Source organism: Rattus norvegicus, chromosome 18, assembly GCF_036323735.1.
Source record: "Rattus norvegicus strain BN/NHsdMcwi chromosome 18, GRCr8, whole genome shotgun sequence".
Taxonomy (NCBI): domain Eukaryota; kingdom Metazoa; phylum Chordata; class Mammalia; order Rodentia; family Muridae; genus Rattus; species Rattus norvegicus.
The window spans coordinates 14,938,019-14,962,969 of NC_086036.1; the positions used below are offsets into that span (position 1 = coordinate 14,938,019).

General features: G+C 39.8%; 1 protein-coding gene across 29 annotated transcripts in view; it reads left to right on the forward strand.

Annotated features, from left to right (window-relative positions):
- Dtna (dystrobrevin, alpha) overlaps window positions 1-24,951 on the forward strand; it is a 356,193-nt gene that overhangs the window by 75,218 nt on the left and 256,024 nt on the right. For 6 of the 29 annotated variants that reach the window (XM_063277420.1, XM_063277428.1, XM_063277439.1 and 3 more), the window contains exon 1: window positions 23,515-23,848. The exons of 4 other annotated variants lie outside the window; for them this stretch is intronic. The gene's annotated coding sequence lies outside the window, so the exon portion shown is untranslated. Of the gene's footprint in view, window positions 1-23,514; window positions 23,849-23,940; window positions 24,217-24,951 lie in introns of those variants that run through there. 19 more of the 29 variants (XM_063277425.1, XM_039097225.2, XM_063277435.1 and 16 more) reach the window with 13 other exon arrangements.

Sequence of the window (24,951 nt, forward strand, 5' to 3'; positions counted from 1 at the left end):
GGGCTCAACAAGTTTTTTAACTGGGTGATTATCATGGCTTTGCCTTTTCTGCTTGTCATAGATACCTTTAGGTATCTATAGCCTCTTGAATTACGTTTAGTGGGTCACATGTATCTAAACATTTATTAATGTCCTTTTGTAATTTATTGGAATATAGGTTTCCAAAGTATGTCCTATTGAGCCTCTAAATTTCATTAGTGTCTATTGTGATGTCTCCTTTTTCATCTCTAATATTATTATTTTGAGTTGACTCTTTCTTTGTTTACATTGGGTGATGGCTTGATTATGTTTGCTAACTCTGAACTTTATTTATTTTAAGTGTTGTTCTTTTTGTTTCCATGTCAGTATTTGGTAGGCTGGTTGTTATTGTTTCTTTCCATCTACTGAGTTGAGATTTGGCTTGTTCTTTTTTTCTAAGATAATGAAAGGCATCCTAATTTACTTGCAGTTTCTATGGCGCCCTCAAAGGCACATCCAGTGACCTACTTCCTTGAACCAGGCTTTAACTCCTAAATTTTCTACTGTCTCTCTAAATAGTGCTACCAGCTGAGAGTCAAGCTAACAATACATGCAGTTGTAGGGAACATTTTGTGTTCAAACTGTGACAATACATTATATTCATTCCGTTCACAAGTAACTACCAAAGTTCCCCAACTGTAGGTCACTATTTCATCATATACACAGTCTCTTGTTAGAATTTTTTACTATTTAATAAATTAAACTAATATTTACCACATGCTGGTTAGGTGCCATATACTACTCTAGACAGAGTGTACAACCAGAGCAAGAGAGAGTTCTTGTTTTTAAAAAGCTCACATGCTTCTCAGCAATGAGAATAGCAAATGCACAAGAAGTAAGTGTATAAGATAGCACACAGTGACCATAAGATGTACAGTGGTGCAAAGGGGAAGTGACTGGGCCCCGTTGGAGGAAGAAAAGAGACACACTCATACAGTGAGTGATCTGGAGGATGTCTTTGTTATAAGGTGCTATTTTAGCAGAGACATAAATAAAGTCAAGGGTCAAATCTTACAAATATCTAGGAAAGGCAGCAGAAGTTGAAAAGCACACTTGTCTTGAGACTGAATATGTGCGTCATCATGGAAGAACAGGGACCGGGCGTAGGAGACTTGGGGAAGGAGAAAGTCATGCTAAGAGATGAGGTCACCACAGCAGTGGCCAGACTAAGACATTTGATGAAGATCTCGAATGCCTATGACCAGGACAGAGTGGTTCTCATAACACAAACCTGGCATGACCACCTTAATGTTGGAACATGGCGACTGTTATCAGGGTGGTAAAGCATGCAGTGAGATTTAGTTCAAAACACTTAATAGCTTTAGGTTCTAATGAGTATAATACAGGGCATCATCAAACCCTGATTCCCCTAATTCACTCTTGGAAGGCATACAGAGTAAAGAGAAAATGAAATTAATTAGGGAATATTATTTAAAAGTAATTAGAAATAACACCAAAAGGAGGCGAAATAATTGTTTCAGAGTTATTTAAAACTCCAAACTCAGTCATTTATTTGTTTTCTTAGTTACAAAATCACCATGGTAAGTGGCAGAGGTGGGTTCTATATGTAAGTAGTTGAGGAGGGGGGTGGAGGAGATAGAGAAGGATTCCAGAATCAATAAATGGACATTTAAGTATATAGCCTTTTAATTTTTTTTTACTTTTTAACAGAAATATGAAAGTAAACTCAGGGTATTTGTAGAAGACTATGGTTTCGATATTTAAATAAGAGACAAAAACTGTTATGTCTAAGACTATAAAGAAATCCAGTGGCCATTCAGAGAAACAAAGTACCATCTCCCTAGATGGAATATTCACAAATTCATCCATGTTTCCAGGATTCTATGCTATAGATCTGCAAATGCAACTTGACTAAAACACTACATTTGGCTGGAACAGAAATTAGAGCATTTTCTATTCATCCTTATTGAAAGTCCATCTGAATCAGAACGAAGGGTCTTTGGTGAGGATGGACCCTCTCTGAGACGGGCTTGTGCATCTTCTTTACTACCCATTTATTTCTCTCCTAATCAATTACGATTAATGTTCTATATTAGAAAATATAGAATCTGTTCTAAATTGATTCTATCATTGTAAACATTGTGCCACAAAACATGTGTAGAAAGTCACCAAAATACAGAGCTTAAAACATGCTTCTTATTTTATAACTGTCGAGTATAATGTAAAGACGCCCACTTTAGAAAATGACTGAGGAGTCTCTAATGGACTCTGGTCTTCACTGGTAACAAGATGTGGGCCATTCATTTCTACTCCTCTTCCTGCTAGCTAACTATTTGCCTTCCTGGATAGAAGCTTTATGTGACCTCTCCCATAAAATGACCCTATTATGTAGATCTAATGTTGATTTTTTGGTTGTTTGTTTTGTTTTGTTTTGTATATGTCTCCTTTGGGAAAAAGAAAGTCACTAGAGCGTAAACAATATAGTAATTTTATCAAAAATCATGGCTATAGCATTCTATCAGGCATGGCCAATACTATGATATTGGGAGACCTGCCATCTGTTATGTTTATTCTTAAGAATCATGCAACTGAGTTACAAAAGAATACACAATAAAATAAAATCTAGTAGTATTTTAAGTGAGTTTAAAATTTTGCAGGGCCCACATTCATAGATATTCTGGATATATTTGGTCTACAGGCCCCAGGTTGAATGTACCAGATACAACTTCCAAAGCAAGAGTTATATTATTAAACAAAACATAACTGTGAGAAAGTTCTGGTAAATTCTAAGGCCATGAAAACATGTAATTCCTTTTGAAGAAAACAAACTAAGCATTATCAAGAACAGAAATGAACACAAATAACCCAGTGAAATGAATCCAAATAACTATTTGGATGTCTCTACAGATGAATCTTGATTACTCCAAATTCACAGCATATCAGTTCATCTTAATTTTTTATGGTTACTCAATAGGAATCTAAAGCAACTTAAAAAGCTCAAGAAAATGTGTTAGTTGTTCATTAAATAACAACAAAACAAAACAAAAGTTAAATCAAAACAAAGTACAATTATTTGATGTAACATGGTAAATACTGTATTATACTTGTCTGAATTAGATACCAATTATAATGTACACATGTGTTTGAGAGTTAGAAGGATAATGAAAAGGCTGGTGTTACTAGAAAGAAAAGAATATATTTCCTGTGCTCGATATGTAAAAGCAACCGTGTAAACATATTCCAGTCAACATGTCCATGGAAATTTCAGATTTGGGCATAGCTTTGTAAGATAAAATGGATTTCCCTAAAAATATTCTGCTTTCCTAACATCTTTAAAAATACACTGAGATAAAATTCTCGACACTGTTACTATTGGACTCTTTATGAACTTTATGGAAGTCCTCATTACAGAAGCCACAGCCCTCTCAGTGTGTATTTCTGTGCATCTTAAAGCACATGTTAGATAAAAGAGTATACTCCAGAATGATGAAGGCCTAGCAAGGGACTGCTTTCTTTTCATTAATCTTAAGCTTTGTTTTACTGCCTTCCCAACATCGTGTTGGAGGTTTGACGAGGGTTGCAGGGTGAAGGTTTCTTACGATGATATTCAACCCCACATTTGCTTCAACCTCTTCACATACTAAGGATTTAATTGTTTAGAAAACAAACCACTCACGTTTTAGCTCATAGGGGCTAGAAAAAGTGTTGCGATTTTGTTGAACGTGTCTATTATATTAGAGGAAAAGATTATGAAAGAGCAGCATCTGGCCAGAGTCCTTCTTTTATTTTGATGAATGTTATGATTAGCATGGACTTAAGAACTTTGTCTACCTACATTTTGTGGGGAGACACTGGCAATACAGTGTTGCTGCTGTGCAATTACAACACATTTCAAATGTAAATCGAGTTAAATGAGTGCCTCATTTTTGTGTGTTTTCACTCTCCAAATGATCTGCGTTTGTATTTAAAACTGCTGTCTTTTATAAAGCTCTTTCTCTTTCACCATATGTCAGAACTTATGTTTAACTTTTATTCTATTTTCTGTAAAAATACGTTGGGAAATAGTAACTTCTTTCTTGTGTTATCATTGAAGGTTATTAACTTATTAAACATTTTTCTAGGATAAATGAAATCTATCACAACAAGTCAAAGGCTAAGAGCCTCTTTAAAAATACCCCACATGTTAATAAGTTTAAGTTCATAAATAAACCATGTCCACGGTTTCATAATGTTTGTACTCTCCCTGTTTTCTTAAAGGTTCCCCTAAATTTTGTGGAAAAACTATACACAAAAAATATGAAAAAAGAGCTCTTAGCGTTTTATAGATTTGAAGTAAAGCAAACTAGCAAGAAGCTGGAGTACCCCTCTTTACTGTGTTCTTAAAACCTCTTGCTCAATCAGAAGCTAGTAATTTCATCACCAGACAGGGCATCTCCCTCCTTTTCTTCCTTCATTAAACCTTACTTTGCCTTTGAAAATTATTGTGGAAGCAAGAACGTGGCAATGAGTGAGGAGACCCTCTTTCCTGCATGGCACAGCAATTATAGCCTAATGGTCATGGAGGGCAGTGACTCCTGAAATGTTATCGGTTTCACTTGAGACTTGTTAGAAGCATAGAAATCTGCCTCCCATGTGGAGCCCAGAAAATCTGTACTTTAATAAGCCTCCGTATAATTGAGAAGTCCCTTACAGTCAGAGTATCACTAATTTATAGAACGATTCCCATAAGAATCAAATTTAGTTACTTAAGACAAAGAATTTGCAGGGAACCTGTGCTTTCTTTTCAGCACAATAAAATAAAAGAATGAGAGGCCTTGCCTTTGGACGTATTGCAAGTTAAGGAAAGGCACCCCTGAATGAGAGTTAAGTATGCTCAGTTTTCATGACGAATTAGAACGTGAGATCTGAGAACTTGGAAAACTGAAGAGTGCACTAGATTGAGTGATTTATTCCCAAACCATGCCCATAATGAATTAACTTCCTTTAGCAATAGGGTCTTTACAGACTTTATAGTTACAATGAGATCCTGTTGGGTTGGAATGGACCATAAACCCAGTGTTTGAGTTGCTATCAAAACCCACACAGAGACACACAGTCAGGCCCATGTAAGGTAGAAGTCCAGATTGGGCTTCAGGTTCCACACGATAAGGAACATATATGACTGTCACTACCATGCTTTTCCAGGAGAAGAACACGGGCAAATCCTCCCCCAAAGTCCTCAAAGAGATTGTCTTGCTAACACCTCAATTCGCGACTTCCTGCACTGTGGTATAATGCATATTTATTCTTTCAAGCCAGTTGGTTTTTGCGTCATTATTATGAAAACCCAAGAATGAATAGACCTCCTCGTAGACATTACAAGTCTGGAACTACCCCTGGTTTTCTCTTGGCATTACAAAGACCTTCTATGTATGCACTAAGAAGACATTTGCCTCCCTTCTCATGGCCTCCACTTTATTCATTGGCCACATCAACCCTATAGCTGCTTTTCCTCAGGATTATTAGCTATAATTCATAAACATGTTATGTCAAGATATTAAATTGATGTTTGGCATAGGTGTTATCAATTTTCATAATCAAGCTACTTGGCGTGCCCCATAACTGTGTGGTGTGTGTGTGTGTGTGTGTGTGTGTGTGTGTGTGTGTGTGTGTGTGTATCTGTGTGTGTTGATAGTTTGAATCTATTCTTCTAGAACACTTTAATTATGAATATGCAATGATTGTCCAGTACAACAGGATCAGCTCTCCAGGATATGTCACCTTGGATCTGAAAGCTTGCTTCTTTTTCTCCAACATCTCCATATTTTTGAACGATATTTGAAAGTCCAGCTTCAGCTGACAAAGTCAAATTCCTATTTATTATTGTTAAGGGGAAAAAACTCTGCCAGGAGAATATTAAGTACAAGACACATGTTACTGTAGAGAAATAAAGCGTGCATGTATTTTTAGTTAGAAATTATGCTTATTATCTCCGTCCATCTGTCTTTCAATGAAATTTCAGATTGAAGAGGATTATGCCTTCTAAGCTGCTTTATACACAGTTCTTCAAATACACAGAAAGCCTTTTAATTAGACCATTTGACCATTTTATATGCAAATAACTAATGCCATTAAGTGTATCTGGGTCTCCTTCTGTTGCTGTTCTGATGTGTCAGAAATGCACTGACCCTCCTCAAACAGGGTTAATGAGAGAGCACGCACGTGAGCGTGCGAGCGTGTGGGAGCTGCCAGCTGTAGATCCTAGATAAAGAAGTGAGATTTTCCTGGCAGAGCGTTTTGTGTCCTAAACAAAACACATGCAATTATGGACAGTATATTTAGGGAGCCGCCTTAAGAAGACAAATTCCCAGTCTCTGTTCTTTATAGCTCTTGAGTTCCTGTATTGTCCTTAGCCACGGAGTGACTTAGCAAAGTATCTGTGGCTTTCGTCTATGAGTAGGAATTGTAAATTAGAAATAAGTGCGATGTTTAACCAAGACAGCTTTTTTATTACATATTTATTCATCTGTGTGTACGCAAGTGGGAGTTTGTTCTCCCTTCTCACCATCTGAGTCCTGGGGAGTTGAACTCGGGGGTGCCAAGCTTTGAGGCAAGCTTGTTTACCAGCTGAGCCACCTTGCCAGCCCAAACTATAAAGGAACTTCCTAAAATAATTCGCATGACTTGAAACATCAGCTTTCACTGTGTGTCATTTGTGCTAATTCTGTAACACCTGAAACAAACAAATATATAAACCAAAAAAAATCATTGATTTGCTTCAAGCATGAGCTAAATGGTAAGTACCACAGAGAAAAACAGAAATTCACAGTTCCATATTCCAGGAATAGATGCCTAAAGGGGAAATACACTTTTAAAAGAACAGTTTAAGTATAGAAGGCAGCCCCTGGAGCACGGGTAAGCTAAGAAAGAGCGCCATGAGGGTTCATGGATACGCAGCATAAATCACCACCAATGCAATGGTTTGAACAACAGAAATATACACACTCTGAACCCGGGAGCTAAAAGTTGAAGATATTGTCCCCAACAAGTTCATAGTCCCTTTGGGCTCTAAGAAGGGAGGCTTCCCGCCTCTTCTGAATTCTGACATTCCTGCAAATTTCTTGGCCAGTGGCAAAGCACCTCCAGTCTCTCACTCCATCCTCACGAAACCCCACTGTCTCTCTCTGTCTTTTCCTTTTCCTTTCTTGCAACAGAAGGTGCCATTGGATTCAGTGTCCATCTTAACTCAAGAAGATTTCATCATGAGAGTTCCTAGTTCAATATTGTATTAATTTGCAATAATCTTTTTCGAAGTAGAATGTATTTAGGGGTTCTAGATGGAGATGACACTGGTGAGCAATAGTAAATTAACTGAGTTCTGAGGAGAAGGTGGCATACCAAATATGGAGTGCATTTGAGGAGGGAAAGGGACGAAGTACTAAGCCACCTTTATGGATCCCTGCACGATGCCATAGAGAGCAAGCGGTGACAGTGGGATTAGTAATGGAGTTGCTCATGAAAATGTTTCATGGACAGGTGCACACAGTCATCTACACATCAGGAGAGACTTAGACAGAAGAAGAATGGGTAGGTAAGGTTACCAAAGAGGACACATAAGAACCAGAAGACCAAAACAGGCTCCAGACACTGGTGATTTCTAAAGAACTCTCTGAAGAAGACCTTGAATGACAATTTCAGGAAAAATAAACAGAGAGGAAACTATCAGACGATGGCACAGGAAACAAGAAAGAAATCATTTTTAAGAAATCAGATCAAAACCAGAACAAGCATCAGTTTAAACATGTCAGATAGAGGAAAGCCTGGGTTTTAGGTCTTCCATATTTGACAAAAGCAATTTCAGAAGCTAGAAATTCAGTTGCCAATGGATGAATGTGACAAAGATATCTGACAGACGTTTCGAAAATGTCCCCTGGTGAAAGCAAACAAGTTAAGCTGGTACCAATGTAGTAAACCCTTCAACTTGTAACTTTGGGCTTTCATGATGGCTTGAGAGAGATAAGACATTCAGGGAAAACTCTCTTTGATTTGTGGTCTTTTCATGACCTACTGATATATAGTGATGCCTTCTTGCAATCCATAGCCGTGGTGATCCACAGCTCCCAGACAGGCATGCAGCCAAGACGGGAGGCAATCACGACTCCCACAGGCTTAGGAGAGAATAGTGCCTGCATTCCATTTAGCAGTATCTCAACCTACACTGGGTAGGTTCACCCCCACAAAAGCCTCACTTTGTGTCAAGGAGCATTCATACAGTGTCCCCTTCATGATGCACAAGGTATGTATTACAGAGATATCCGAGTTAAACAGATCTATGCAAGGACCTCTGACCTTTGAGCTGCCGAGACCTACTGCATATTTCTGGATCTTTAGCATTAACTGGGTGGTGTGGAATCTTACATTCTTAACATCTCTGCTCATCACAAGGTCTCTTGTCACATCCCCAGTGTAATGACATAGTTTCCCAACTCTGATTTCCCCCTCAGACTTTACACATAAAAAGAAGGTCATGTCACGGAATCCGTTATAATGCCATGATCAAGCTTTAGATCATGAGATCTAGAAGGATTATGGCTCAGGAGTCATAAGCACTGGCTGCTCTTCCAAAAGTTGTATGGTAGTTTATAACCGTCTGTAACTTCAAGGGAAACGGATACCTTTGTCTGGCCTCTGTGGACACTGCACACATAATGGTGTATATGTATACATGCAGACAAACACTCACACACATAAATAAAAAGGGATAAGTCGATTTTGAAAAGAATATATAGCACAGACATGATACCCTCCTGATAAGGAGTGTGGGGTGTGTTAGCTATATAAGGACACTTTATGTTTATATGCAAATATGGTATAAAATCATATTGTTCTTTGAAGCCATTACTGGCTCTCATTTTGACAGTACTGTAGGCTGTAAATTACAGTCAATGGCGTAAGTTAGTATGAGATAACCTAGCGGCTATTATTTTTACCTTCAAAAACATTACAAAGGACACTCTTCCAAGGGTGATAAGTTGATAAGCCACAAATTTAGATTTTCAATTGATGTAAGGGCTGGCCGAACACTCTTCTGTCATATTTATGTACCTTCCATCATTTGTGGATTACCAACAATGGCGACCAAATATTGTTTCATTGACATCAATTGTTTTGTTCTAATTGAGGAGAGGTAAGTTTAGGCATTTGTTTAATTAGTCACAGTCATTAGTAAGTTTTGAATAATTTTCTCAGCTTTATGGACCAGGGCAAGAGCCTTAGTTTTACAAACTAAAACATTTTACATTCTTCACCCTGACGAATGGAACTTTAAAAGCCAGGTAAAATTTAAAGATCTTATTTAAGGTCAATAATCTTCATGCTAGATTATTAAATTTAAATCCTCACGATTTAGATAGGCTCCTTAAGTGTAGCTTTTAAGTCATTGTTTTTGAAATACTTAATGGCAGACATTAAACATGTGATTTTAGACAAATTTAAGTTGTAATGTGTATAAAATCTGATTATGCATTTCTCTGTCATATTTACAAGTAAAATATATTAGACCCTCTAGCCCCAGACGAGTGAATACAAACAGGAATAGAAACCACTGCTATGGTGGCATCAAATCACACAGTATTCCAGTCTCTTTCTTGTCTGCCTAACTGCTATTTTGACATCACATTAAGCTGGGAAATGAATTCAATCTATCTGTCTATTCTTCTAGCATTTCTATTCACAAATTACGTATATGAGACTAATTAGAATTTAATAAGCCTTTCACCCAAGAGAGAGAAAGGCTCCTCCATGAAGCCTTTACCCTTGCCCTGCTGATAATGTCACCATCGGGTTCTTTAGCTTTCACGTTTAGTTTTTAAAGATGTAATTAAGTGTTATTTTCCTGCATGATGCAATTAGACAATTCTCTTCACATGAATGTAGCTCTCTTCGGAGAATATGCTTTGAAATTTCAGAAAAGAATACCTATTGTCTCTATCAAAATAGAAATTCTCTGTATACAATGGGTTGGCTGAGACTATGTTGGTCACATTAGATGAAGGTGATTTTATAACAACAAGGCTAGAAGACATGAAACCTGGGGTTTCACATTGTATTGTCAGTCTAACATTTTATAATGGCAATAATTTAATATGTTATAACTTCAAAGGCCAGTCTGTGTGCTCGTGTGGGTACTCACAGTTGTGTGCACAAATAGGCACTGGCATTCCCATGTGCATGCGCATACACTCAATGCACACACACACATACACACACACACACACACACACACACACACGTAATATGATTAGTTAAGAAGATCTGACAATGGCAAATTAATGGATACTTTGATTTCCTTTGGACTTAGGTTCAGAGTTTTATGATCTTATAAAGAAAAAGAGAGTTAGGGTTTAGGTGAGGTTAACTATTACTGTGTGTGTTAGTCTCTTTCCTGCTATTACCTGACCAGGATGGCTTTAAAAAGAAAACAGGATCACTTAGCTCACATTTCTGCAGATCCAAAGACATAAGTTAGCCTCAAATGAGGACTTCACAATGGATGGTTCTCAGTGGGGAGGTCTTCTGTGGGAAAAGAGAGATCATATCTCTAGACATAAGTACTCAGGAACCAAATGTATTCCCTGATATTTTCTCTATGTAGAAAGAGAACTCAGGGTGCCACAAGAACTACCTTAATCACTACAAAAGGTGATGTCCCCAGAGACTTAAGGAACTCCCAGTTTAATTCCATCTCAGTTCCACACTGCCACCATACCATGGAGTGACCAAGCTGGCAACACACAAACCCTTGAGGAATACAGGATCACAACCATGCCAGCCAGTGCTTCCTTCTACTTGGCGTTCATTCTGCCCCTCCTCCACAGTATGCTGCCTACTCTGTTTTTGTCCTCAAACTCTGTCCCCTTCTCTCTTTTGTCCTGTGTTTTTCATTCTCTGACTCAAAGTTCTACCATGCATACTTAATGCACTTACTATAATTCTTAAAAATACAGTGGTATTAATTGCTTTTCTCAGCACCATTCAGTACCCAATACACAGCTTCAGGAAGGAAGGGTGTATTCTGAGGTACGAGAACCTAATCAAGTCTTGATGGTGATGACAGGACCATGAGACTCCTTGCTCATGTCTAGGCAGATCAGGAAGCAGAAGAGAGACAGGAAGTAAACCAGTTCCTAGAAATGCACTTCCTCCAGCTAGGCCCCAACCTCTCCAAACAGTGTGAATGACCAGGGACTAAATGTTTAAACACATGACTTCATAGGGAACATTTTACATACAACCTGTAAGGGTAACCATTTATTATATGATAATTAATTAATCAAAGGTATTCCTGTTAGTTAAGCAATGCATATCAAAGCAAACCCATGTCACTGTTTTGACTCATGATATTTCCAGCCACAAACGTTACCCCTTAACACTCACCGCAATAGTGAGAATTCAAGTGAAATGTGTATCCAGCGTGTGGAATGACGCAGTAGGATCTTCTATCAGTTGCTTTTCCTGGTTGCTGTGCTGAGGTACCTGGCAAAAATTGAAACTAAATTGAAACTAGAGATATGGCTCAGGGGTTAGGAGCACTGGCTACTTTTGCAGAGGGCCTAAGTTCATCCCCAGCCTGCGGAAGCTCAACCGTCTGGAACACCAGTGCAAGGGGATCTGATGCCATCTTCTGACCTCCATGAGCACTAGACACATATGTGGCACATGTAATTCCAAGCATGTGAAACACTCATCCGCATCAAATAAAAATAAATCTTGCTTTAAAGAAACTTAAGAAAGAAAGAATTTATTTGGTTCATCATTCATTCAAGGGCACACTGTTGTGGTAGGTAAGTCCCATTTGATTCATCTGGAGAGAGAACTCAGAATCCCACATTCAAGGATGTGAAGTGTCTGATCATACAATAGTTGGGAAGCTAGAGAGGTGGATGCTGCTGCTCAGGTAGCTTTTTTTTTATATTCAGCCTAGAACCTTAGACAGGAACCACGTCACCTATATCTGGGGTACGTAGATCTTCTTCAGGTGAATCCTCCTAGGAAAGCCCTCATCGACACATTGAGGTGTGTTTTATGGTCATTCTGAATCCACCTAACAATGAAGATTAACAATTGCAGAGCTGAACTCTGAATGCCAAAATCTGTGATCACAGAAAGACTCACTCTAACACCTGCCTCACATTCTTAAACTGTGGGTACAGCGAAGGACTTTCAAAGGGAAGAATAGATCTGAGGAGAGTTTGCCTTTCAATTTTCAAAAGTGTACAGTTATATTGTTCATGAAAGAAACCTTGCTTTTCTCAACACTGTGAGGGTCTGACTAATCGAATCACAATGCAATGCTCTTACTACCCAAAGAGTACAAGAAGAAGGGAACAATTCTTCCCTATAGGCATCCAGCTTCTCTGGGGCTTGGCTGCTGTACCTGTCTGATGTAAAACATTTGCCTTCTCACATTAACCTCTGTCAGCCCCGTGTGGTTAACTTCCTGTGAGGATTTCTTTCTTTCATTTTATTGGCACAGGTCCGTCTTTCAGCTTTTGTCAAGATTTCAAACTTCTCTTTCCATCGTTGCCCTCAAGAGTATCAAGAGGCTATGCGGGTACAGCCATCTTTGCTAACTTCATCCGTTTTCTTGTTTTGTCTTTTTCTGTGAGAAAACCTTTGACTGGTGGTGTACATTTCTCCAAAGGTTCTCACCTAAGTAGTCTCTAATTTCTGACCCTTTTGTAACATCTAGTGACCATTATCCAGGTTGCCGTCAACAAATCATTCTGAGGCTGTTTCTTACTCAAGCACAATCTTTTCCAAACATGGTTCCCTCCGTACACTGACTTCACTCTGTCTTTACTTTCTTGTCTCTGTGAGCAACTAGGCCTCCATTTCTTTTTTATTGTTATTATCTTTTATCTTTTTTTTTTTACAGTTCAGTCATTAAACCTAGGATTCCATTTCTTAAAGCCTAGATTTTGTGTCTAACCTTTCCTTAAATAATATGTCTAGTGGCCTTACAGTCTGATGTGAATTAGAAGTTTAGTTTGGTATGGATGCTGGGAGGATGGATTCCAAGCTCTCCTTTCGTAACTGTATCTGTCCTGAGTGCCAGCTCTGCTCACGCTCGCTGCGTGTTTACATTTCTCTTCCTTATTTCCTCCTATAAGTCTATTTTAACTTCAACGAAGAATGGAGCTTATTCAGTTTTTAGATAACTGCCTGCAGTCTCAGCATTTTAAATGACTTTTTTTTTAAAGTCTGACCTTCAGTAAATCTCTCTCCTGGGCTTCATAAACTTCTTTAAAGTGATAAGACCAATCAGAAATGCTAGTGTTTTCTTCACACAAGAGTGAAACCTCAGTCAGGCTCCTTCTTCCTCCACTACATGTTGACCCACTTGCTATGAGAGCACAGTGCTATTATCTCTTTGTTTCTGCACATCCAAGGGGAAATCTCAGAGCCGGGTGCTTAGACAGAGCCTATAAGCACAAGAGACCCCAAGCTCCAGCACTGTGGCTCTAGGGCAAGCTGTAGGCAAGCCTGTGCCTTTAGTGTGGTGTCTGTGACACAAGTTTTAGTCACAGAACTACCTCAAATTATTGTCTTCTGTTGGACACAGTTGACTACAGGAAACCCAGAACATTCTAGTATGAACCCAAGTCAACAACTGGCAACCAAGACAAGTAGTCCACCAGGGTCACTGCCAAGGACTGAACCAGATGTTCTCCTCACTGATCCTGTCAACGAACATAAAGAAATCTATTTGTGAAGGGTAAGGAAGCTACTCTTGCAGAGGTTTCAATGACTGATGACTGCAGGCTTACAGTTGAGAAAGAGGGCCATGAATGGCTTCTGTGACAACCTCTACCACCACTTCTCAAAAAAGTAAGAGAGCAGAAAAAAAACCCATCATAGAATACTCTTAAAACTTGCTACAAGGATGTTAAAGTGTAGCACTCCAGGATCTACCCTTTCCTGCCCCTGTTACTGATGTCCCCTGAAAACTATAGAATTCTTCTGTATGAAAAGGATTAACCCCATTATTATATTCATTTCCTTTGGTTTGGTCTTTGGTCCTCTAGTGGCTTAAAAACATGATTATGAGACTTGCTTCTGGGGCAGATAAGCTTGCAAGGCAGATGTGGGCACTGTGGTAGTTGAGTCTACTTATAACACTCCAGGGATCTGGAACTGAAGTAAAAACTGAAAACACACATGCACAAGTGTCTAAATATTTAAAGTTATAAACCAGACTTATAATCCATTAAGTCATATTATTTATTCTACTTTGATAAATTCACCTTGTTAATGATTTCTAGAGGACTAGTTCAAATTGAAATCCTCTTAATGTGACAATTCAAAGAAGGTGTCCAGACACAACCCCTCTTCCCACTCCCAGTCGCTTATTCACAGCTCATGGAGTTAACTGTGTGCTCAGCATCTACGTAGCACTGAGCCACCATCCCCAGGGCCTCCAACGGTGCAAGCTAGAGGCAGATTCACCTTGGAAGACACTTAAAAGCAATTGGTACCCTAACCCTAACCCTAACCCTAACCCTAACCCTAACCCTAACCCTAACCCTAACCCTAACCCTAACCCTAACCCTAACCAGGCCGGATCTAAGGCAGTGTTGATGGAAATAGAGTATGTTGGATATGGATTCATAAGCTTCATAAAAGGGAAATATAGGGAAAAGGTAAAAAATGCTAAAGATGCCCTCTGGTTCTTTGTAATGTTTTTATAGCTATAGAAATAATAAAAACCCCCAAAGAGCTTTAATATTGATATTGATTAAACCCATTCTCAAGGTCCATTTATCCAAGTAGAATAAATAGTATTATGTAATGGTTTTAAGTCTGATTTATAACTTTTAAATATTTAGATGTGTTATATATTTATGCTTCTAATTTTTACATCTGCTCCAGATCCTGAGAATGTTATAAGTAGGCTCAACTACAGGACCTACATCTGCCTTGCAAGCATATCTGCCCCCAAGAAACAAGCCTCACAATCATGTCTTTAAGCCACTAGAGAACCAGAGACCCAACTTCATATTGACCAAGTAGAACACGATATATCTTCTGGAAATCTGCTGACACAAAATTACCATGGGAAGCAGAGCTCATATACAAAACCATTCAAGATGAAACTCAACTCAAACGCAAAACATACAATGTGGTCCATGTGCTAATGGCCATGGCAATTGGAAAAAAAGTGATGTGACTGTGAGATATTTTTAAATTGCCTTCCAATCAAACAGAAGCACAAATTAACTGCCAAGATTACTTTAAGATAAATGCATTTTTTCTTTTCATATCTTATTTATTTTTCCACTCCAGATTTTATTCCCTTCCCAGTCCACCCCGCCCCCAACCGTTCCATATCCCATACCACTCTCACCGCCCTCCATGTCTCCACAAGGATGTCCTCACCCACTCCACCAGACCTCTAAACTTCCTGGGCTTCCAGTCTCTTGAAGGTTAGGTGCATCTTCTCTGACTGAACCCAAACCCGGGAGTCCTCTGCTGTATATGTGTTGGGTGGCTTATCTTAGCCGATGTATGCTGCCTGGTTGGTGATCCAGTGTTTGAGAGATCTCAGATGTCCAGGTTAATTGATCTTATAGGATCACCCTCCTCCTTAGCTCCCTCCAGCTTTTCTCTAATTCAACCACAGGTGTCAGCAGCTTCTGTTCATTGGTTCATGCACATGTCTGCATCTGACTCTTTCAGCTGCTTGTTGGGTCTTTTGGAAAGCAATCATGACAGGTCCCTTTTTGTGAATTCCCATAGCCTCAGTAATGGTCTTGGTGCCTCCCCCTTGAGCTAGATCCCATTTCGGACCTGTCCCTAGACCTTCTTTTCCTCAGACTCTTCTCCATTTGCATCCCTGCATTTCTTTGAAACAGGAAGAATTGTGAGTCAGAGCTTTGACTGTGGGATAGCAATGCCATCCCTCACTTGATGCCCTGTCTTTCTGCTGGAGGTGGATTCAATAAGTTCCCTCTCCCCACTGTAGGGCCTTTCATCTAGGGATCCTTCCCACTTTGAGTCTTGAGAGTCTCTCACTTCCCAGGTCTCTGGTACATTCTAGAAGGTCCTCCCAACCTCCTTCCTCCTGAGGTCACCTGTCTCCATTCTTTCTGCTGGCCCTCAGGGCTTCAGTCCTTTTCTCCCACCCAATACCAGATCATGTTCCCCTCTCCCAACCCCACCCCCTTTCCCTTCCCTGTCCCTCCCTCCCACCCCTTTGTGGTTGCTTTCTTCTCTCTGAGGTGAGACCGAGGTGTCCTCAGCTTATTGACTTTTTATTAGTGAGAACATACCATGCATGTCTTTTTGGGTCTGAGTATATTTTACAAATAGGAGAATTATTCATAATTATATATGTGCTTGCAAATTTAATGCCACAGAGATATGGTGAAATTCTTAACACAAGGGACCATGAGTAACTTCATAATAAAATGAATTATTTAATTGAATGTTATGCTTCAACATGTCTTACACAAATAATTATATTCCTTGTGGTATTTAACTTTGATGTTAGCATTAAATGTGCTTGTGAAGAAATATAAAGAGTTATGCCACACACACACACACACACACACACACACACCCCACACCTGCTAATTTTCTTTGATGGAATCGTGTAGTAACATGTGAGCATCAGCTCGTCATCAGTTCCTTTGTTAAAACCATGCCGAAGAGTAAAAGGCAGAAAATCGCAGCTGTAATGCTGGTAGGACACACCCAATTCTATCCTGCCCCTCCCTCAGCAACACCCATTGACGTTCTAAGAAATTACTGGGATAAGTAAAAAGAGAAAAATGCAAACCCCCAAACTACTGACATGTTTTAATGGGAAGGAAATGCATGAATGATTCTTGACTTAGCGATCAATGTGGACCCATGAATACCTGCATAGAGAAGGTACTAAGAAGCAGGTCAAGGTTCAGTAGAGTGTCCTAGGAAGACACAGTGAGTGGAGGCAAAAGGATAACTGAATCTAGCGGAAGCCTTGGGGATTCAAAACAAAAGAGATGGAAAATGAGAAAGAACAAGTGGATGCCCGCTACTTTCTCAAATCTACATAGGGTGACCACTACCCCCTGTATGAAACACATTGGCAATTATTGACTAGATTAGCTCAAACTGAGTCATTGACCCAGCAATTCTAGGAAGATGAGTAGTGGATAGATGTGAGATGTGTCCTGGACTCCGGGTAGCCAGGTGGCAGTCCAAATTAGGTACCAAATCCCCACCTGCTTCAGGACATCTTGGTTAGATCAGATCCTAAGGTTGCAGCCCTCAGGGGTACTGCCATAGCATCCTCACACAAATATGTGGAGGACACTTGTGTGGAGCACCTGACTATCTAACAGTATAGAAATTCAGCTTCTCTCCAGGACACAGTTCAGCATCATCTAAGCAATCCATGACATCATCCTGCCCACCCTTGTGTAGCATTGTCTAATCATTCTATGTTGTCATCCTGTCCACCATAGTGTATGGGCTAAGCAGAAGCTAAGAAACATCAGTTATGGAGAAGCATCCTACATAAAGAGAGCAGAGTATGTAAATGAATGGCAAAAAAAGTAAAATAAAAAGATTTTGTACCAAACACATAAAAAAGCTTAAAATCTGTTACTACAGATTTTGGAAAAGAAGATGTGCCCATGATACGAAACACAGTAGAGTGGAAACAATTAGAGACAAAGTTCTTGGAAATTAAAAATATGTTCTGAGAAATACTACATTCAACAGAAGAGGGATGAGAAAAGGAAAATGGATAAAAGAGAAGTTACTAGGAAATGGCGACATGAGTTGCAATATCAACTCAAAGCTTTTGGTTTCAGAACAAAGGAACAGAGAATGCGAGCTATAATTTACTCTAAAAGTAAATAAAATTTCCCAGAACTGGAGTAATGAGCAAATATGCCTTGAGTCTCCAACACTATATGTGGGGAATAAAAATGAGTGTTACACCAAGGCATGCCATGAGCTTTTTCTTGTTGCAAAGAGGAGAAGTAAAAGACACAAAATGGGTTGGGGCTGAAAAGACAATAAAACTGATCAAGTCAGTGAAAAAGTCCCCTGAGATAGAAGTTGTTTAAACATCTCAAAGCTTAGACAATGTGTAGTGTGTGTGAGATATTAAGTGTCATCTCAATCACATACTTGACAGATCTCATGCCAGCAAACATGTGTCGTTTCTTCACCTTGGAAACAGCCCCAGTCTTAGCTCTTTGAAATGTTGGATTAGTCGTTGTCAACTGAGGTTATCCTACTGTATTTCAAAACTGTGCCTTTTGTAAAGTAAGGTAATAATGTAGAGAAATGATTGGAAAATAATTTCAAGCATTCGAGTTCTCCAGGAGCTCGTCTCACCTGTGATCATCTGCTGAAGGAGCCAGGTCCTGTCACTGTTAACCAATCCCTTTGAACAAAAGGCTTCTTGGCCAAGCTAGCAGCAAGTCTGAAACATGCTCATAGTATGTGCTCATCTGGCTAAGCCTACTCCCAAATGAGCAGCTGGTTGTGGTGACAGTGCATCCGGTCTGCCTACCAACGGTCTTTCTATTTGACCACAGGAAGAGCATTGTCCTATTTCCACCCTGGATGTCTTTAAACACTCAGATTAGAACCAGTTATTCAGTTGGGGTATAAATGTGGACTGGATACTTGACTATGAAAACGTGTGCAGGTTTAGAAAGATGACATTACATGTTTTAATGTTCACACCAAAAACAAAACTTTACCCTTAGATTATAAGAGGATATAGTATATGCTGGTAGAGTTTCAATATATGGCATAAAGAAAGTGTCTTTCTATGGCCAGCGTGGTCAGACATTTTAGTTTCAATTAGAGGTGGATATGATGGCCATGTTCCAACTAGGTTGACTTTGAAGCAGCAAAGAAAAATTCAACTCTAGTCAGTGAACAAATACAATCATAATAACCCAGTTAAATGATGAGTACTGTAAAGATTTTTTTATTTATGTATATGTGTGTATGTGCATGTAACTACAGTCCCCACAGTGACCAGAAGAGAGCATAGATGGAGTTACAGATAGTCATGAGTGTTGGGCACATCATGAGTGTTGGAGACAGAACTCAGATCCTCTGCAAAAAGAAAAATAAAATCCTGAATGTTTTCTTAACCACTGGGCCACCTCTCCAGCCTCCAGAAAACATATGAGTCCATTTGTACCTATTGCCTTTTCACGATTGGAGTTATTTTCACATGACAGGCACCTGAACCTCTTCACCCAATCTGTTTCACCCAATTTTGTCTGATAATGTCTACACAGTACACTGATGTTTTCATTTTTCTTGTGTAGTTTAAAGTGTGTGGCCTGATATTCTTGATATTAGCAGAGGCATGGTTACTAAAGTCATATACATGAGTACACTATCATCTAAGGCAGTTAATTTTCTTTCTTAGTAAATTACCAGTTTATAGAACATTATTATTATCTACAAGTCTCATACTCTATGCTAGATCTTTAAACTTACTCATACTATACAACTTATGCTTTTGACCTACATTTTCACATCCTTACCTTACTATCCACCCCTGTGTCCACCATTTTGTTTCCTATAGTTTGTGTTTGATGTTTGTTTGTTTTCTTAGATTTCTTATTTTGGTAAGAATTTATAATTTTTTCTAGTTGGCTCATTTTCTTAGCCTAAAGTCTTCTAGATTCTTGGTGCCACATATGGCAGGTTCTCCCCATCTTGGTTATATGATCTTACATGCAAGTGTATATCCTAAAATGTCTTTGCTAAATTCTCTGCTGTTTTCCACATCTTAGCTTATTGGGAGTCAGAGCCAGTGATGAGCATGTAGGTATCTTTTGAAATTCAGGATTCTATTTCCTTTGTGAATCAACCCACAGAGATGCTGCAAGTCATAATGTCATTGGTCTGGTCTTTAATAAGAATATGCATTCATGCTAATACCCTGAATGCCTCTGATTAGGGCTTCTCCTTTCTAATGTTGGATATATATGATTTTTCTATTGTAGCTACTTGGATTACTTTTCTAATACATACCTTCATAATTATTTTATTGCCTTTAGGGAGAAAACTATTCTTGCATTAATACGATATACCTCTAAAAATGTTAAAAAAATATGAGGTACATAATAAAATATAACATTTTGTATCTGCTTATAGCTTTAATTTTCTCAAAAATCAAAATGCGTGACTCTTGCAAATAAATGTATATTTGTGTTATCATATTAAATAAATAAAATACAAAAATAATTAAACCAACTGAAGTCAGGTGTGGTGGCACTTGTGAGAGAGAAGCAGGAAGGTCTCTGTGAATTTGATGCCAGCCTGGTCTACATAGCAAGTTCCAGGCTAGCCTGTCCCCAAAAGAAGAAATCACCTGTAAGGTTATTGCCTCTAAATATCACCTCCATTCATCTCTTAAGGCAGCAGGGAAAACAAATATTGGCCATGTCCATTTGCTTTTGAATAATCCAGATTTGGGTATAGACAGATCACAAGTAAGCGAAGACCTAAGCCTAATCATTATCCTCTACTATAAGGGAGCCAGGAGTGCTACTTTCCCTCAAAACTCTACTGGTACATTCTATTCTGGAGTATAGAAGAAAGATTAACTGCTTGTTCATGATAAGTTGGTGGTATCTGATTTGCCAGTTATGTGCCCGGAGTTCTTTGGAAGCAAGCCCTGGAAGCTATTTTTCTGATCAATCCCAAGTCTCATGTTAGTGCTTACAAAAGAGCAAGACAACATTTACTCATGATAAAGACCCAGTTCCAGCCATTATAAATTTTATCAATTGCCTTGTGAAAGTTAGTGGGGAAAAGAAAACCATTTTATTCTATTCACTTAACCTTGAGGCTGAACTAAGACTCTGATGACCGTGTCTGGGACTTTTAGGACGTGTGGAGATCAAACCGTAAGTCTGGATAAAGTTGGGAACTTTAATTCATCCCTTTTAATCATAATTCATCCAATGAAAGAGCATTATTCTCTGAATAATAGCCAGTAACAATTCCATTAAAAACATCTCTTTTTCTTTCATTTTGTCTTATAAGCCACAAGACCAGCCCAAGGAACCTTAAATAAGTATGTCTGGTTTATATTTGGAGTAGTTTACATGCACACATTTATATAATGACTGGGGTCATTATACAAGGTGCTACACAATACATGGTACAATACAAACTCCATACAACCTTAATTCATTGCTTAAAAGCAGGGATGTTTTTCCTAGAATTATTTAGAACAATGTAGGAGGTAAAGAGATGCTCACACATTAAGAGCTCTCACTGCTCCTTCAGTGGACCCAGACTCAGTTCCCAGCACTCAGGTGACAGAGTATAACCATTTATAACTCCAGTTCCAGGGAATCCAATAACTTCTGGCCTCCAAAGGCATCAGATAAGCACAGGGCACACCCACATACATGTGCAAAAACTCATACACATAAAAGTAAAATAAGTTTTTAAGAAATGTTTTATAGAAAGAAAAGTGCCAGTCAATTTGTCTACAAAGAGGACCAATAGATACCCATTTCCCCACAGGCTAACACGCAGATGTTGCACAGGAAATGTTTCGGTTTAAACAGGCGTCTCTCCTCATCGTCAGTTTCACAGCAGTGAATCTAAAGACACAGCAGAGATGAGCATTGCGCTGCCCATGAACCAGGGCTGGCTGCAAACCCCAGACACTCTTAACGCATGGTGCTTTGTGTACAAGAAAAAGCCTCAGGGACAGAGACGGCTGTTGTCTGTGCCAGGGAGCTATTTTCTTCTATTTACGTGTGAACCAGCTTATGAATTTCATAAATGCGAGCACACCATGGACACTCAGGGGATGTTTCTTGAAGTAGAAACCTGCTGTGTGATAGTGTATCCTTCCAGCTATGGAGGCCAGGATGGAAAAATTGTAAATACTTCTGTTTTGCCTGTACTTTCCCTAATTAAATTTGAGGCTAAAAAATAAAATGTTTTTTTTCTCTCCTTTTCCTCTCTTGGAAAGTGTTTGTTTAGGCATCTGGGAATGGAGTTAGGTGGAGGAGCAAGTAGTTGGTGGCCACCAACATATACAGGCATCGAAATGCAAGTGAAAAAACTCAGACTGTACTGATTGATCGAGCCGGTCTTACTTTGTGATCTCTTAAAGTAATGAGGCCACGGAAGAAGATGGTAACAGAAACAGCAGCCAGAGATCTAAACCCAGGGAAATTAGTTGGTTGAATCGGAAAGTTGTCTCCTAGGATCGAGCATTTGCCATTGAATATGTTCTGAGATAGCCCTGTGGGTCCCAAGGAGCAGCTGCAGCCACACTGCTGCTGTGATCCCAACCAGCTAACAGTTGCCAAGACCGCAACGCTTCATCCCGTGACTCACGCAGCCACCAACGTTCCAGTGTCTTCACCAGGCCTTTGAAGAGGCTGCATGGTCCATCGAGTCCCATGTTCTACACACACTACTCTGAACAAAAGGAGGCCTGGTTTCAGTAGCAGATCATCTTTGGAACCCAGTGGCCAACAAGTGAATGCTAAGCACAGGTTCTGTATGGGTTAGAGAGACTTGCCTATGACTCGTCCTTGTCGGGCTCTGTTTGATGAATGGGTTTTGTTCCCTAGCAAATCTGTTCACACAGTGGGCTGATGAGTTGTTTTGCTTGGTTGGGTTTTCTTTTGTTTAGTTGTTGTTATTGTTGTTGTTGCTGCTGCTGCTGCTGCTGCTGCTGCTGCTGCTGCTGCTGCTGCTAACCAACTTGACACATGATAGAGTCATGGAAAACAAAATGTCCACCGAGGAATTTTCACCGTCAGATTGGCTTGTAGGCAAATCTGTGGGGCTTGACTAAGGATTGATGTGGAAGGACCTAACTCTTGTAGGCACTGCCCTCCCAGGGCAGTTAGTATTAGATGAAATAAGAAAGCAGGCTGAGCAAGGGGTGGGGAGCTAGCCAGTCAGCAGCATCCCTCCAGGGCTCTACCTCCAGGTTTCTGTGAGTTCCTTCATTGACTTCTCTCAAAAACAGACTGTGGTTGGGTCACGTGAGCCGAACAAACCTTTTCCTCACCAGATTAGTTTGGACGGTTGTGTTTATCATAGCAATTGAAAGCAAAATAGGACACTTAGTTTCCTTTCACACACACACACACACACACACACACACACACACACCACTTTCTTTCCCAACATGTGCTAAAGTGTTCTAAGACAACCCTGAAAAGAGAAGCCTTCCTGGGAAAAACAAGTGTTTCTTCCCTGTTCTCCCTTTGCAGCTTGGAGTGTAAAACAAAAGCCAAAGGGTCAGTTCATCCACAGTTCCTATAAGCATTTATTCTTATTCTCGGGCAATCCACCGATTGGCCTGTTGTCCTTAGGACCATGTGAAGTGGCATTTGTGGCTCTTTTCCTTTTCTAATGAGTCCCCAAACAAGGTTTATTCCATGTTCGATAATGTTCTGCTATCTTGTTCTTTCTCTGTAGCCCTAGTCATTCTGAGTAAAACGACAAGCAGGTAGAAGGGAAAAAAAGCCATAAGCATGAGCTTCAACCAAAATATCTTTAATGTTTGAACATAGTCTTTGGAGTTTCCTTAAACTGAAATAAAAATCCAGGAAAGTTCCTTGTTTGTGTTATGTATCTCCGTCTCCGGGAAGCCATTTGCCAAGCTCTGGCTGCCTGGCTCTCTGCCTCCAGGAATGCCAATCAGAGGACATTCTTTTTCAGGCAGCCAAGTTTGGAAGTCAGTTGGTTTCTGGCCGTGTGGTGGGGGTGGGGTGATGGCAGGGGAAGCCAGCGAGTCCTCAGCTGATCTTCAGCTCGCAAAGGTTTCTTTAATAGCCTTCAATGAACGCAGTTCCTTTCACCCACGAGGAGACAGGTAAAAGGACAGCTGAGTAAACCAGCTTTAGAATAAATGGGCGGAAGCACCCTGGGAGGGAGGGGCCGAGGGAGACCTTTGAAAGCCTGCCATTGGTGAGTTTACCAAAGGCATCTGCCAGTGGGACTTGAGTGGAATGTGAAACCAAATCGTTTTCAAGTTAAAGATAGACACTGTGGACGCCAGAAACTGGAAGCCGGGTTTTTAAACTCCTGTCTCTCTCTAGAATTTCAGAGTTGGTTATGATCTCAGGGGTAATTAGCAATTTGGCTAAATCTGTTCTCCCAGGAACTTGCTAGCAATCACTGTGTGCTCTAGATGAACGGGCACTAAAAGGGTTGAAGAGGGGATGCTGTACCTGATCCAGGGTAAGTGAGAACACCGGGACGTGGAGGTGCGGTGCGTCTCTGGGAAGGTGGATGTTGACTTTTGCTCTATAGTTGGTATGAATGAAAGATCAGGGAGATTTTGTTGTGTCTGGATGACGCTACTTTTCTCTCTGGAAGTTGGTGGCCTTGGGCATTCTGAGTGGCAGAAGGAAACCCGGTGCTTGTGTGAGGCTCTTTTCAAGTTTGCATTTCAGAGTTGTAACTTCAGTGAAGCCTGTAGGCTTGTTCTTTCCCGTTAACCCTCAAGCACCAAAGGCTTATGGAGGAGTTAAGAATCATGGGGAAGAATGCTCCGTAAAGTGGAGTACAGTTTCTCTGAGATGGCACTGTATTCGAATGTAGATGATGAAGACAAAAAAATGTTTCAAAACAAAACAAACAAATAAACAAACAAAAAATAAAACAGAGAGCTCTTTTCTCTTGGTGCTCTAAGACCATTAGAAAGTAACCCATCTTTGAAGAGGTGGCAGAGAAAACGCAGGCAGCCTCTAGAAACGAAAACAATGTATTAATAGCAGTTGTTTTGGGGCATTACCTCATTAATTCTAAGCAGTTCCTCTCAAAAGGAGCTGGTATCTGCTAAGTGAATGGGGGCGTTCTGATTAGAAAGAGCTCCAGAAGAGAGGAGGGAGGGAAAGAAGTCATTAAATTTACAATTGCCACGTTGTGTTTTGGCTATTTAAATGTCCCAATCCCAAGGAGAAGGGCAAACTT